We start from the raw sequence: 13970 nt of genomic DNA, 5'->3' as shown, positions 1-13970 counted from the left end.
ACACTCAACTTTGCATCAAAACTGAAACTCTGAGTGCTTGCAAAATCCTGAATTTGATTGCGAACAACTTCAATTCCCCGATCATCCGAAGCATTCAGCTCCAGGATCATCTGGTACTGACTCCCATAAAGCTTGCGTGCGACAGCCAACACAGTTGATGTCTTCCCGGTACCAGGCGGACCGTAAAGAAGGAGATGAGGCAGCTTGTAAGAGCACAAGCCAATCTGTGAGCAGATCTTCTGAGGATTTTTTTCTTTTTTTGCGCTATCAAGAGCTCCACAATCACATCTCCATATTGTGATACTACTGTTTTGCATTCCTGGCTGATATACCCGATACACCAATAGCATTGTTGATTGTGTTATAATGCCCGATGGACCAACCAGCAAAGAAGTTCCAGAATCTACAATAGCAGCACAATCTCCAGCACAGAAACCTGTTGATTGATCATCAAGGAGGAAGTCTCCCATATCAAACTGCCAGTAACCCTTTCGAGTAACAGATGTATACTGATGTTCACCCTTGAAGTGTTCAGGATCAACACCGCCAAATACTATTTCTCCTCCAGATAATGATCTCACATTTGAGTTCATTTTGTCACATAATACACTCTCAGGCAGTAGAGGACGGCCATGAACAGTGTGGCGACCCATCTGGGCACGGGATGAGGTGTGGATTTGTCTAAGAGGTACTGAAACCTACGCGATACATCATTCTTCTACTGCATCTCCAGAGATCCCGCCGTCGAATCATCGTTATAGGCCGCTTCCATCATTAGAACCCCACAGAGCACGAAATCTGAATATGAAGATGAATCAACGCCTGAATACACTTTGAATTCTCCAAAGATTTGCGATCGTTATACAGAAATCGAATTGAACTCAAACCCTATTTCCTGTGCTCCTCATCTGCCTCTGCTCTGAAGATTTGCTGCTCTTCCCTCTTCTCTACCGGCTTAAATACTGCTTTCGACCCGTCTTGACTTCTGTCAATTGATGGGCATATCAATTGACGGGAAAACTTGAGCTCAAACTCTTCGTTCCACTCCCAAACGCTATCTTCCTGCATCCAAAACATTAATGCCCAAGACATAAATGCTATTCCATAGGTGCATCCGATATGGGACAAGTTTCTGAATTTGTGTAACGTCGGCTCCGCCCTGATTGTCCTCTATAAAGATGCTCAAACTGCGAACATTTTGGAATTTTACACACTTCAAGACAACTGGTTTTGTAGACAGCTTCCTGGCAAGGCGACCCCATCCTAGCCTTTTAGCACCTGGAACTGTTTCTAACACACGTGTTGTTTTACTGCCCCATGCATTTGGCAAACCATTCGCCACAGATCCTCATTTTTTGTCAACTGATAAAGACGCTTGCAAGCTGATCCAACAAATGCAACATCTCTGGGTGTCAACCGTGACAAAATTTTTTGTGCTAGAACCTCGTCACTCAGCTGGAAAATCCCACAGATTTCACGGCAGAAATGTCCTTGTCCAATTACAGCTGGCCTGTATAAGAAAGGATCGGACAATGACCGATCTGAAAATCTAGTAGATGCCTCTTTGTGAAAGGGTAATGGCATAGGACCCAAGTCAATATTTGCTTCAGTGAACAGCTGAATTCCTATAATGTGTGTGATGATCCCATCATCACCATGAATTGGAGTCAAGCGGAACCTATTCATCAGGGGAGTCCCATCCTTCCTAAAGTTCAATAGCTCACTTCCCTGCCAAATGTCGATGTATTATGGATTTTCATCAAAGATACTATCATGTATAGCTCCTTCTTTGACAATCTGATGACGGAAAATTTAGGTAACCTGATGTATGTTCCCCTGTGAGATTCTCCCTAGATGCGGATTTCTGGAGGGAAGCAAAACTCTGTACAATATGTATGCTAGGATATTGACCTCCACTGGATACCAGAACTTCGGCCCATGTAGTGGGATTATAGGAAAAACCTTGAGAATGAAACACAACAGTATTATTTGTATATTGATGATAAGATCCAGCACTGTGACATGTTGAGTCAGATATTCCCACAGAATCCATAGGAGACAGCTGTGAAATATTGGCTATGGATTCGAACAATTCCCCAATTTCGTAGCGCAGCCAGTGCAAAATATGAATTATGCGCTACGAAATCACCTAGACAATTTCAGCTTTGAAAATTTTTTCTTGAGTGATAACAGTTGCTCCACTTGGGATAGTGTGCCCTTGTGGTACACTAAGAACTCGTAGGTCCAGTGCTTTATCTTTTTTATTACAAACGAAAATCTGCTTGACAAACATTCCCTTCAAGCTTCTTGGGCCTTCACCTCGGGCTTAAGCTGGATGATCACTGTAGGAGAAAGAAAACTACATCTACTGAAAAAAATGCTCAGTCAACATTGAGCTTATTTTCATTTTCCTACCTACCTACCCTAACAATTCAAACTTCTTTCAGCTCAATCAATGTGAAATTTCCAATGTAGCCAATCATTTGTCTTATCTGATGTTTGATTTCTTTGACTGCATCGGAGTTCAGAGCCAATATGATATTGTGATGACCGCTGCCACTGAAATTGCCTCTGATCTTCATAGAAAAACTGAAACACTAGAGAGTAAAAATCTTCCATATATTCAGCTATAGGATCCCAGAATACATGATCATCTTGATGATTCTTGTAACTTTCTAGTTGTGCAAACTGATCTTCAACAACAGTGTACACTTCCTCAACCGTGAAAGAGAAAGGAACCAACACTCTCTCCTTGTGTTCTGCCATAGAAGGCTTCTGAAAATAATGATCATGATTATGAAGACTATATGTCTGAACTTGACCTTCTAAACCTTCAATATCTTTGGCAAATTCATCCAAAAATTTCATCTTATCCTCTACCTTGTAGTCAAATGATTTTAGATAAGAAGACAAGGACAAAGAAAAATTTTCAACTATTTCTTCATTAATATGATGATCATTCCACTGTTTGAAACCTTGAATTGAAGGAGAGTTTGCCACCGCATCTGATCTATCCATCCATTCCTCCAAAAACATAAGCCAAAAGTCTTCAAATGACTTAATGGATTTGGTAGGAAAGCTTTCAATCCATTGTTTACATTTCCCTTGAAGTGAATCATAGAACAACATAATGCAAACATCCTCATGTTTAACTCTAAGAAGCTCAGTAAAATCACAGAAATCTGATATATGCTTCAAAGTCAAACTCAAATATTCTCCATTGAATTTTGGACCATTCCTTAGAAAATATGCATCCTTGGGAAAATGATTTTGGAAACCATGAATTCCTAAAAAAATTATGCATGCATACCTTGAAACAAGAATGGTAGCATCTGGGTCTTTCATAAATCCAGTGGAATCACCATGAATGTATGAATTTTGAATTCTTCAACAATGGAGTCGCCAAGGTAGATTTGCAGCCTCAAAAACCTTCTGAGCTCCTGCTACCTTCAGAAGTTCAGCTTCATAATTTCGGGAATGAGTAATCTTCAGGCTCCCGGAAGACGCACCAAAATGTTATCTCAAAATCAAGCCCTGGAAGGTTACAGACCAGGAAGACTTCAAGTAACTGTTTCAAACCAATCTTTTGACTAAGGCTTAGCCTCCTTAGCCTGAGAGGGCTCTCTCAAAGGGTTATTGATTTTGACTATTAATAAGATGGCTAACTCTTGTGGAATAACACTAACAAATATGAAGGCTGGACAAACATTAAACTAATTTCCATTGGGCCTATGGAGTCAATCATACTTCAGTAAATAATGATACTGCCTTTACATAGAAGTCAGGGCACTTAGCATTAAGATGTTAAGAACACAACACACATATGGAACCACAGCTCATAAGTGCACACAGGAAGTCAGAGCACAATCAGTGAATTCTGAGTGATTGTACACCTATGCAACTATAAAAAGACATAAAGGAAAAGATAAAATCATACATTCTGAACATAGAAATCCCTCATGAATCCTGAGAAGTAAAGAAGCCCAAATTATATTACTGAAATATGTCTTTACATAAGCCAAAACAATGCTTTGTTTATCAAATTTCCAACCCTCATTACATTGTTGTTTCAGCTATATATAGATTCCTTATTCTAACTAATTCGAGCTTCCTCCTCCAGCATGAGGGGAGTCGATAACTACCTCTACTAACACCTATCAGCTATTTAACTAACTAATAAATACAACTAAAGTGCTGACTGGAATTTTTAAAGAGTTCTAAATTAACTATGACTCTAACTCTATTTTCCATGCATACGGCTTCTCCTTGTTATTTGACACCTGGTCCTCTTTCGATTTGGCTGAGCTGGATATTTAATATTCCATATTGACCTTGAACGCTGAATCTTCTAACTGCTCAGAAGTATTAGGAGATTTTCCTTGTTTCTCGGCTTCAGTTCTTCTAAAAAATGCTCGAATGTACAGAAGCATGTCTTCTAGCTTATAATAACCCAAAACATGGAACACTGCCACGTTCTTGATGTGTTGTGAGCTTCATCGATGGACATGTGTTCAGGCAAAAGTTTCTTACAGGCAGCTCGTTTGTTGTATCTTGAATGGTGATAAAGGGACTTTACAACAAAAGTTTAAAATTGGGTCGAAATATTCCACCTTTTTAAAGCATCCACCTATTCTGATCTGATTGAATATTGTTGTTCCAGCTGATGTCTTGCATACCCTTTTGGCGTTTCCCTTTCAAAATTCCCGCTCATAATACAAAACTGCCTATCTGTGTTAAAATCATCACCTACAACAGTTTCGTAGCGCGCTACGAAACTGCTGTGTAATTTCAAAAACACGGCTTCAACCCAAAATCTGACTGTCTTCAAGTAATAAGGAAGAAGATATGTATGCCAATCATTGGCAATGAAAACAAAATCCTCCCCATAAGGTCCACTAAAGTGTTCACTGATTGAGAGATTAAGAATCCTTGGAGCTTCAATAGCTGCCTGACATAAGAGGCTAAAACGAAGTTCATTGTCTTGGGTTTTTATCCCTGAACAAGAGATAATTGCCTCAGAAGGTTTATGATCTTCTGCTTCAACACTATCACCAACAAAGTCCCTGGTTTTATCATAAGACTCAACTATGACTTGACCTTTTATGCTTTTGTCAGGCCATATAAAGTTCGTTTCTTCCATCACTTCTGCGGATGATCCATGAACTGTTTTTTTCTCTCATGCAAATTTCCAAATCATGCTCATGAGTAGGATCATCTCTCTCTGCTCTTTTCTTCACCAAATCAACTTCTGCTCTCAACTTGCATAAAGCAGCGAGGGAGCCCTTTGAAAGTGTAGTGACCTTGCCAGGAGGAGATGCCCTTGATAAATTTCTGTCATGATTGCAAAACAAGTACCTATAGCCAGCCACGTGATACATATTGCCACCACCCCACTGCTTAGTTAATTTCTCCTCCAGATTCAATATCTTCAGAGAAGCATTTTCAAGGAGTTGTTGTTTTAATACAGAGATCTCATGCACACCATTCACTGATGAGCCTGCTGGAATAAGTAGAATGATTGTCAAATTCTTTTGCTGATATACACACATATGCATGCGTTCCTCTGTTTGTTGTAGCCAAACTGTCGGGCTTACAACACTCCTACCAGCCATCTCTGCCCCCCAAATTTCAGTAATAATCTCACGGATACTAAACTTAACCGCACCAACCTTTAGCAATCCAGTATTTGAATGCTTTGATATTTTTGCTTGAGAGGGATAATGATTGTTTTTTAGCAGCCATAACTAGCTTCAGGCCTTGGAGCATATCTTCAACGGCATTGCACATAATTGTAACAGGAGAATCGGGGATGCAGGGCATTTGTAGTCGATTACTTTTCAAAACTGTTGCATCATTAAAACTAATTTCGAGATAATCCCAATATTAGCCTCCTCTGATAATATTTACTGAACTTGCACCAAACATTCAACATCATCAGCAAGGCCAGCCCCTTACTAGTCTTCATTTCCGAAATGTAGTGATAAGCATTTGTAAACGACTCACTTAACGACCAGAATGATGTTTGTTCAATATCCTTGGGCATTGAATTCCCCATGCACAGGTAGACAACTTCTTCAGTTACATGAGGAGAAGCCATCTGTGTAGACTGCAAAATATTAAGAGCCTTTCTCATGTTACCACAGCTAAGCCTCACTATTGCAGACAAGCCATCCTCTGTGACATCAAGCCTTTCTTTAGTTATGACATGTTGTAGTCGCTCCGTAACATTGGCAGGATCAAGAGGAGCAAACCGAAATCGTGTGCACCTTGATTTCAAAGCTGGAATAATCTTATTGACATAATTGTAGATGAGAGAAAACCTTGTGCTCTTTGTGTATTTCTCCATAACCCTGTGCAAGGAAAACTGAGCATCTTTTGTCATGGCATCTGCCTCATCCAACAAGACTAGTTTTACACTCAACTTTGCATCAAAACTGAAACTCTGAGTGCTTGCAAAATCCTGAATTTGATTGCGAACAACTTCAATTCCCCGATCATCCGAAGCATTCAGCTCCAGGATCATCTGCTACTGACTCCCATAAAGCTTGCGTGCGACAGCCAACACAGTTGATGTCTTCCCGGTACCAGGTGGACCGTAAAGAAGGAGATGAGGCAGCTTGTAAGAGCACAAGCCAATCTGTGAGCAGATCTTCTGAGGATTTTTTTCTTTTTTTGCTATCAAGAGCTCCACAATCACATCTCCATATTGTGATACTACTGTTTTGCATTCCTGGCTGATAATACCCGATGCACCAATAGCATTGTTGATTGTGTTATAATGCCTGATGGACCAGCCAGCAAAGAAGCTCTAGAATCTACAATAGCAGCACAATCTCCAGCACAGAAACCTGTCGATTTATCATCAAGGAGGAAATCTCCCATATCAAACTGCCAGTAACCCTTTCGAGTAACAGGTGTATACTGACGTTCACCCTTGAAGTGTTCAGGATCAACACCGCCAAATACTATCTCTCCTCCAGATAATGATCTCACATTTGAGTTCATTTTGTCACATAATACACTCTCAAGCAGTAGAGGACGGCCATGAACAGTGTGGCGACCCATCTGGGCACGGGATGAGGTGTGGATTTGTCTAAGAGGTACTGAAACCTGCGCGATACATCGTTCTTCTACTGCATCGCCGGAGATCCCGCCGTCGAATCATCGTTATAGGCCGCTTCCATCATTAGAACCCCACAGAGCACGAAATCTGAATATGAAGATGAATCAACGCCTGAATACACTTTGAATTATCCACAGATTTGCGATCGTTATACAGAAATCAAATTCAACTCAAACCCTATTTCCTGTGCTCCTCATCTGCCTCTGCTCTGAAGATTTGCTGCTCTTCCCTCTTCTCTACCGGCTTAAAGACTGCTTTCGACCCGCCTTGACTTCTGTCAATTGATGGGCATATCAATTGACGGGAAAACTTGAGCTCAAACTCTTCGTTCCACTCCCAAACGCTATCTTCCTGCATCCAAAACATTAATGCCCAAGACATAAATGCTATTCCATAGGTGCATCCGATATGGGACAAGTTTCTGAATTTGTGTAATGTCGGCTCCGCCCTGATTGTCCTCTATAAAGATGCTCAAACTGTGAACATTCTGGAATTTTACACACTTCAAGACAACTAGTTTTTGTAGACAGCTTCCTGGCAAGGCGACCCCATCCTAGCCTTTTAGCACCTGGAACTGTTTCTAACACACGTGTTGTTTTACTGCCCCATGCATTTGGCAAACCATTCGCCACAGATCCTCATTTTTTGTCAACTGATAAAGACGCTTGCAAGCTGATCCAACAAATGCAACATCTCTGGGTGTCAACCGTGACAAAAATTTTTGTGCTAGAACCTCGTCACTCAGCTGGAAAATCCCACGGATTTCACGGCAGAAATGTCCTTGTCCAATTACAGCTGGCCTGTATAAGAAAGGATCGGACAATGACCGTTCTGCAAATCTAGTAGATGCCTCTTTGTGAAAGGGTAATGGCATAGGACCCAAGTCAATATTTGCTTCAGTGAACAGTTGAATTCCTATAATGTGTGTGATGATCCCATCATCACCATGAATTGGAGTCAAGCGGAACCTATTCATCAGGGGAGTCCCATCCTTCCTAAAGTTCAATAGCTCACTTCCCTGCCAAATGTTGATGTATTATGGATTTTCATCAAAGATACTATCATGTATAGCTCCTTCTTTGGCAATCTGATGACGGAAAATTTAGGTAACCTGATGTATGTTCCCCTGTGAGATTCTCCCTAGATGCGGATTTCTGGAGGGAAGCAGAACTTTGTACAATATGTATGCTAGGATATTGACCTCCACTGGATACCAGAACTTCGGCCCATGTAGTGGGATTATAGGAAAAACCTTGAGAATGAAACACAGCAGTATTATTTGTATATTGATGATAAGATCCAGCACTGTGACATGTTGAGTCAGATATTCCTACAGAATCCATAGGAGACAACTGTGAAATATTGGCTATGGATTCGAACAATTCCCCAATTTTGTAGCGCAGCCAGTGCAAAATATGAATTATGCGCTACGAAATCACCTAGACAATTTCAGCTTTGAAAATTTTTTCATGAGTGATAACAGTGGCTCCACTTGGGATAGTGTGCCCTTGTGGTACACTAAGAACTCATAGGTCCAGTGCTTTATCTTTTTTATTACAAACGAAAATCTGCTTGACAAACATTCCCTTCAAGCTTCTTGGGCCTTCACCTCGGGCTTAAGCTGGATGATCACTGTAGGAGAAAGAAAACTACATCTACTGAAAAAAATGCTCAGTCAACCTTGAGCTTATTTGCATTTTCCTACCTACCTACCCTAACAATTCAAACTTCTTTCAGCTCAATCAATGTGAAATTTCCAATGTAGCCAATCATTTGTCTTATCTGATGTTTGATTTCTTTGACTGCATCGGAGTTCAGAGCCAATATGATATTGTGATGACCGCTGCGACTGAAATTGCCTCTGATCTTCATAGAAAAACTGAAACACTGGAGAGTAAAAATCTTCCATATATTCAGCTATAGGATCCCAGAATACATGATCAGCTTGATGATTCTTGTAACTTTCTAGTTGTGCAAACTGATCTTCAACAACAGTGTACACTTCCTCAACCGTGAAAGAGAAAGGAACCAACACTCTCTCCTTGTGTTCTGCCATAGAAGGCTTCTGAAAATAATGATCATGATTATGAAGACTATATGCCTGAATTTGACCTTCTAAACCTTCAATGTCTTTGGCAAATTCATCCAAAAATTTCATCTTATCCTCTGCCTTGTAGTCAAATGATTTTAGATAAGAAGACAAGGACAAAGAAAAATTTTCAACTATTTCTTCATTAATATGATTATCATTCCACTGTTTGAAACCTTGAATTGAAGGAGAGTTTGCCACCGCATCTGATTTATCCATCCATTCCTCCAAAAACATAAGCCAAAAGTCTTCAAATGACTTAATGGATTTGGTAGGAAAGCTTTCAATCCATTGTTTACATTTCCCTTGAAGTGAATCATAGAACAACATAATGCAAACATCCTCATGTTTAACTCTAAGAAGCTCAGTAAAATCATAGAAATCTGATATATGCTTCAAAGTCAAACTCAAATATTCTCCATTGAATTTTGGACCATTCCTTAGAAAATATGCATCCTTGGGAAAATGATTTTGGAAACCATGAATTCCCGAAAAATTTATGCATGCATACCTTGAAACAAGAATGGTAGCATCTGGGTCTTTCATAACTCCAGTGGAATCACCATGAATGTATGAATTTTGAATTCTTCAACAATGGAGTCGCCAAGGTAGATTTGCAGCCTCAAAAACCTTCTGAGCTCCTGCTACCTTCAGAAGTTCAGCTTCATAATTTCGGGAATGAGTAATCTTCAGGCTCCCGGCAGACGCACCAAAATGTTATCTCAAAATCAAGCCCTGGAAGGCTGCAGACCAGGAAGACTTCAAGTAACTCTTGTGGAATAACACTAACAAATATGAAGGCTGGACAAACATTAAACTAATTTCCATTGGGCCTATGGAGTCAATCATACTTCAGTAAATAATGATACTGCCTTTACATAGAAGTCAGGGCACTTAGCATTAAGATGTTCAGAACACAACACACATATGGAACCACAGCTCATAAGTGCACACAGGAAGTCAGAGCACAATCAGTGAATTCTGAGTGATTGTACACCTATGCAACTGTAAAAATACATAAAGGAAAAGATAAAATCATACATTCTGAACATAGAAATCCCTCATGAATCCTGAGAAGTAAAGAAGCCCAAATTATATTACTGAAATATGTCTTTACATAAGCCAAAACAATGCTTTGTTTATCAAATTTCCAACCCTCATTACATTGTTGTTTCAGCTATATATAGATTCCTTATTCTAACTAATTCGAGCTTCCTCCTCCAGCATGAGGGGAGTCGATAACTACCTCTACTGACAACTATCAGCTATTTAACTAACTAATAAATACAACTAAAGTGCTGACTGGAGTTTTTAAAGAGTTCTAAATTAACTATGACTCTAACTCTATTTTCCATGCATACGGCTTCTCCTTGTTCTTTGACACCTGGTCCTCTTTCGATTTGGCTGAGCTGGATATTTAATATTCCATATTGACCTTGAACGCTGAATCTTCTAACTGCTCAGAAGTATTAGGAGATTTTCCTTGTTTCTCGGCTTCAGTTCTTCTAAAAAATGCTCGAATGTACAGAAGCATGTCTTCTAGCTTTTAATAACCCAAAACATGGAACACTGCCACGTTCTTGATGTGCTGTGAGCTTCATCGATGGACATGTGTTCAGGCAAAAGTTTCTTACAGGCAGCTCGTTTGTTGTATCTTGAATGGTGATAAAGGGACTTTACAACAGAAGTTTAAAATTGGGTCGAAATATTCCACCTTTTTAAAGCATCCACCTGTTCTGATCTGATTGACTATTGTTGTTCCAGCTGATGTCTTGCATACCCTTTTGGCGTTTCCCTTTCAAAATTCCCGCTCATAATACAAAACTGCCTATCTGTGTTCAAATCATCACCTACAACAATTTTGTAGCGCGCTACGAAACTGCTATGTAATTTCAAAAACACAGCTTCAACCCAAAATCTGACTGTCTTCAAGTAATAAGGAAGAAGAGATGTATGCCAATCATTGGCAATGAAAACAAAATCCTCCCCATAAGGTCCACTAAAGTGTTCACTGCTTGAGAGATTAAGAATCCTTGGAGCTTCAATAGCTGCCTGACATAAGAGGCTAAAACGAAGTTCATTGTCTTGGGTTTTTATCCCTGAACAAGAGATAATTGCCTCAGAAGGTTTATGATCTTCTGCTTCAACACTATCACCAACAAAGTCCCTGGTTTTATCATAAGACTCAACTATGACTTGACCTTTTATGCTTTTGTCAGGCCATATAAAGTTCGTTTCTTCCATCAATTCTGCGGATGATCCATGAACTGTTTTTTGCTCTCATGCAAATTTCCAAATCATGCTCATGAGTAGGATAATCTCTCTCTGCTCTTTTCTTCACCAAATTAACTTCTGCTCTCAACTTGCATAAAGCAGCCAGGGAGCCCTTTGAAAGTGTAGTGACCTTGCCAGGAGGAGATGCCCTTGATAAATTTCTGTCATGATTGCAAAACAAGTACCTATAGCCAGCCACGTGATACATATTGCCACCACCCCACTGCTTAGTTAATTTCTCCTCCAGATTCAATATCTTCAGAGACGCATTTTCAAGGAGTTGTTGTTTTAATACAGAGATCTCATGCACACCATTCACTGATGAGCCTGCTGGAATAAGTAGAATGATTGTCAAATTCTTTTGCTGATATACACACAGATGCATGCGTTCCTCTGTTTGTTGTAGCCAAACTGTCGGGCTTACAACACTCCTACCAGCCATCTCTGCCCCCCAAATTTCAGTAATAATCTCACGGATACTAAACTTAACAGCACCAACCTTTAGCAATCCAGTATTTGAATGCTTTGATCTTTTTGCTTGAGAGGGATAATGATTGTTTTTTAGCAGCCATAACTAGCTTCGGGCCTTGGAGCATATCTTCAATGGCATTGCACATAATTGTAACAGGAGAATCGGGGATGCAGGGCATTTGTAGTCGATTACTTTTCAAAACTGTTGCATCATTAAAACTAATTTCGAGATAATCCCAATATTAGCCTCCTCTGATAATATTTACTGAACTTGCACCAAACATTCAACATCATCAGCAAGGCCAGCCCCTTACTAGTCTTCATTTCCGAAATGTAGTGATAAGCATTTGTAAACGACTCACTTAACGACCAGAATGATGTTTGTTCAATATCCTTGGGCATTGAATTCCCCATGCACAGGTAGACAACTTCTTCAGTTACATGAGGAGAAGCCATCTGTGTAGACTGCAAAATATTAAGAGCCTTTCTCATGTTACCACAGCTAAGCCTCACTATTGCAGACAATCCATCCTCTGTGACATCAAGCCTTTCTTTAGTTATGACATGTTGTAGCCGCTCCGTAACATTGGCAGGATCAAGAGGAGCAAACCGAAATCGTGTGCACCTTGATTTCAAAGCTGGAATAATCTTATTGACATAATTGTAGATGAGAGCAAACCTTGTGCTCTTTGTGTATTTCTCCATAACCCTGCGCAAGGAAAACTGAGCATCTTTTGTCATGGCATCTGCCTCATCCAACAAGACTAGTTTTACACTCAACTTTGCATCAAAACTGAAACTCTGAGTGCTTGCAAAATCCTGAATTTGATTGCGAACAACTTCAATTCCCCGATCATCCGAAGCATTCAGCTCCAGGATCATCTGGTACTGACTCCCATAAAGCTTGCGTGCGACAGCCAACACAGTTGATGTCTTCCCGGTACCAGGCGGACCGTAAAGAAGGAGATGAGGCAGCTTGTAAGAGCACAAGCCAATCTGTGAGCAGATCTTCTGAGGATTTTTTTCTTTTTTTGCGCTATCAAGAGCTCCACAATCACATCTCCATATTTTGATACTACTGTTTTGCATTCCTGGCTGATAATACTCGATGCAGCAATAGCATTGTTGATTGTGTTATAATGCCTGATGGACCAGCCAGCAAAGAAATTCCAGAATCTACAATAGCAGCACAATCTCCAGCACAGAAACCTGTCGATTTATCATCAAGGAGGAAATCTCCCATATCAAACTGCCAGTAACCCTTTCGAGTAACAGGTGTATACTGACGTTCACCCTTGAAGTGTTCAGGATCAACACCGCCAAATACTATCTCTCCTCCAGATAATGATCTCACATTTGAGTTCATTTTGTCACATAATACACTCTCAGGCAGTAGAGGACGGCCATGAACAGTGTGGCGACCCATCTGGGCACGGGATGAGGTGTGGATTTGTCTAAGAGGTACTGAAACCTGCGCGATACATCGTTCTTCTACTGCATCGCCGGAGATCCCGCCGTCGAATCATCGTTATAGGCCGCTTCCATCATTAGAACCCCACGCAGCACGAAATCTGAATATGAAGATGAATCAACACCTGAATACACTTTGAATTCTCCACAGATTTGCGATCGTTATACAGAAATCGAATTCAACTCAAACCCTATTTCCTGTGCTCCTCATCTGCCTCTGCTCTGAATATTTGCTGCTCTTCCCTCTTCTCTACCGGCTTAAATACTGCTTTCGACCCGCCTTGACTTCTGTCAATTGATGGACATATCAATTGACGGGAAAACTTGAGCTCAAAATCTTCGTTCCACTCCCAAACGCTATCTTCCTGCATCCAAAACATTAATGCCCAAGACATAAATGCTATTCCATAGGTGCATCCGATATGGGACAAGTTTCTGAATTTGTGTAACGTCGGCTCCGCCCTGATTGTCCTCTATAAAGATGCTCAAACTGCGAACATTCTGGAATTTTACACACTTCAAGACAACTGGTTTTTGTAGACA

General features: G+C 40.3%; 4 pseudogenes; all 4 read right to left on the bottom strand.

The window, feature by feature from the left end:
- Positions 1 to 5111: 5111 nt before the first annotated feature.
- Positions 5112 to 5612, bottom strand: LOC149148991 (vacuolar fusion protein CCZ1 homolog pseudogene; annotated as a pseudogene).
- A 248-nt stretch (positions 5613 to 5860) lies between these two features.
- On the bottom strand, positions 5861 to 7065 carry LOC149148990 (replication factor C subunit 3 pseudogene; annotated as a pseudogene).
- Positions 7066 to 11427: 4362 nt separating this feature from the next.
- On the bottom strand, positions 11428 to 11928 carry LOC149148989 (vacuolar fusion protein CCZ1 homolog pseudogene; annotated as a pseudogene).
- Positions 11929 to 12176: 248 nt separating this feature from the next.
- LOC149148988 (replication factor C subunit 3 pseudogene) lies at positions 12177 to 13383 on the bottom strand (annotated as a pseudogene).
- Between the last annotated feature and the right edge of the window lie 587 nt (positions 13384 to 13970).

The sequence above is a fragment of the Pinus tabuliformis genome, chromosome 9, assembly GCF_031772625.1.
Source record: "Pinus tabuliformis cultivar Carrire ecotype Pingquan chromosome 9, CPIR1, whole genome shotgun sequence".
In the NCBI taxonomy this organism is placed as follows: domain Eukaryota; kingdom Viridiplantae; phylum Streptophyta; class Pinopsida; order Pinales; family Pinaceae; genus Pinus; species Pinus tabuliformis.
Note: the sequence above shows the minus strand (reverse complement) of the source record. Positions and strands in the feature narration are given on the sequence as shown.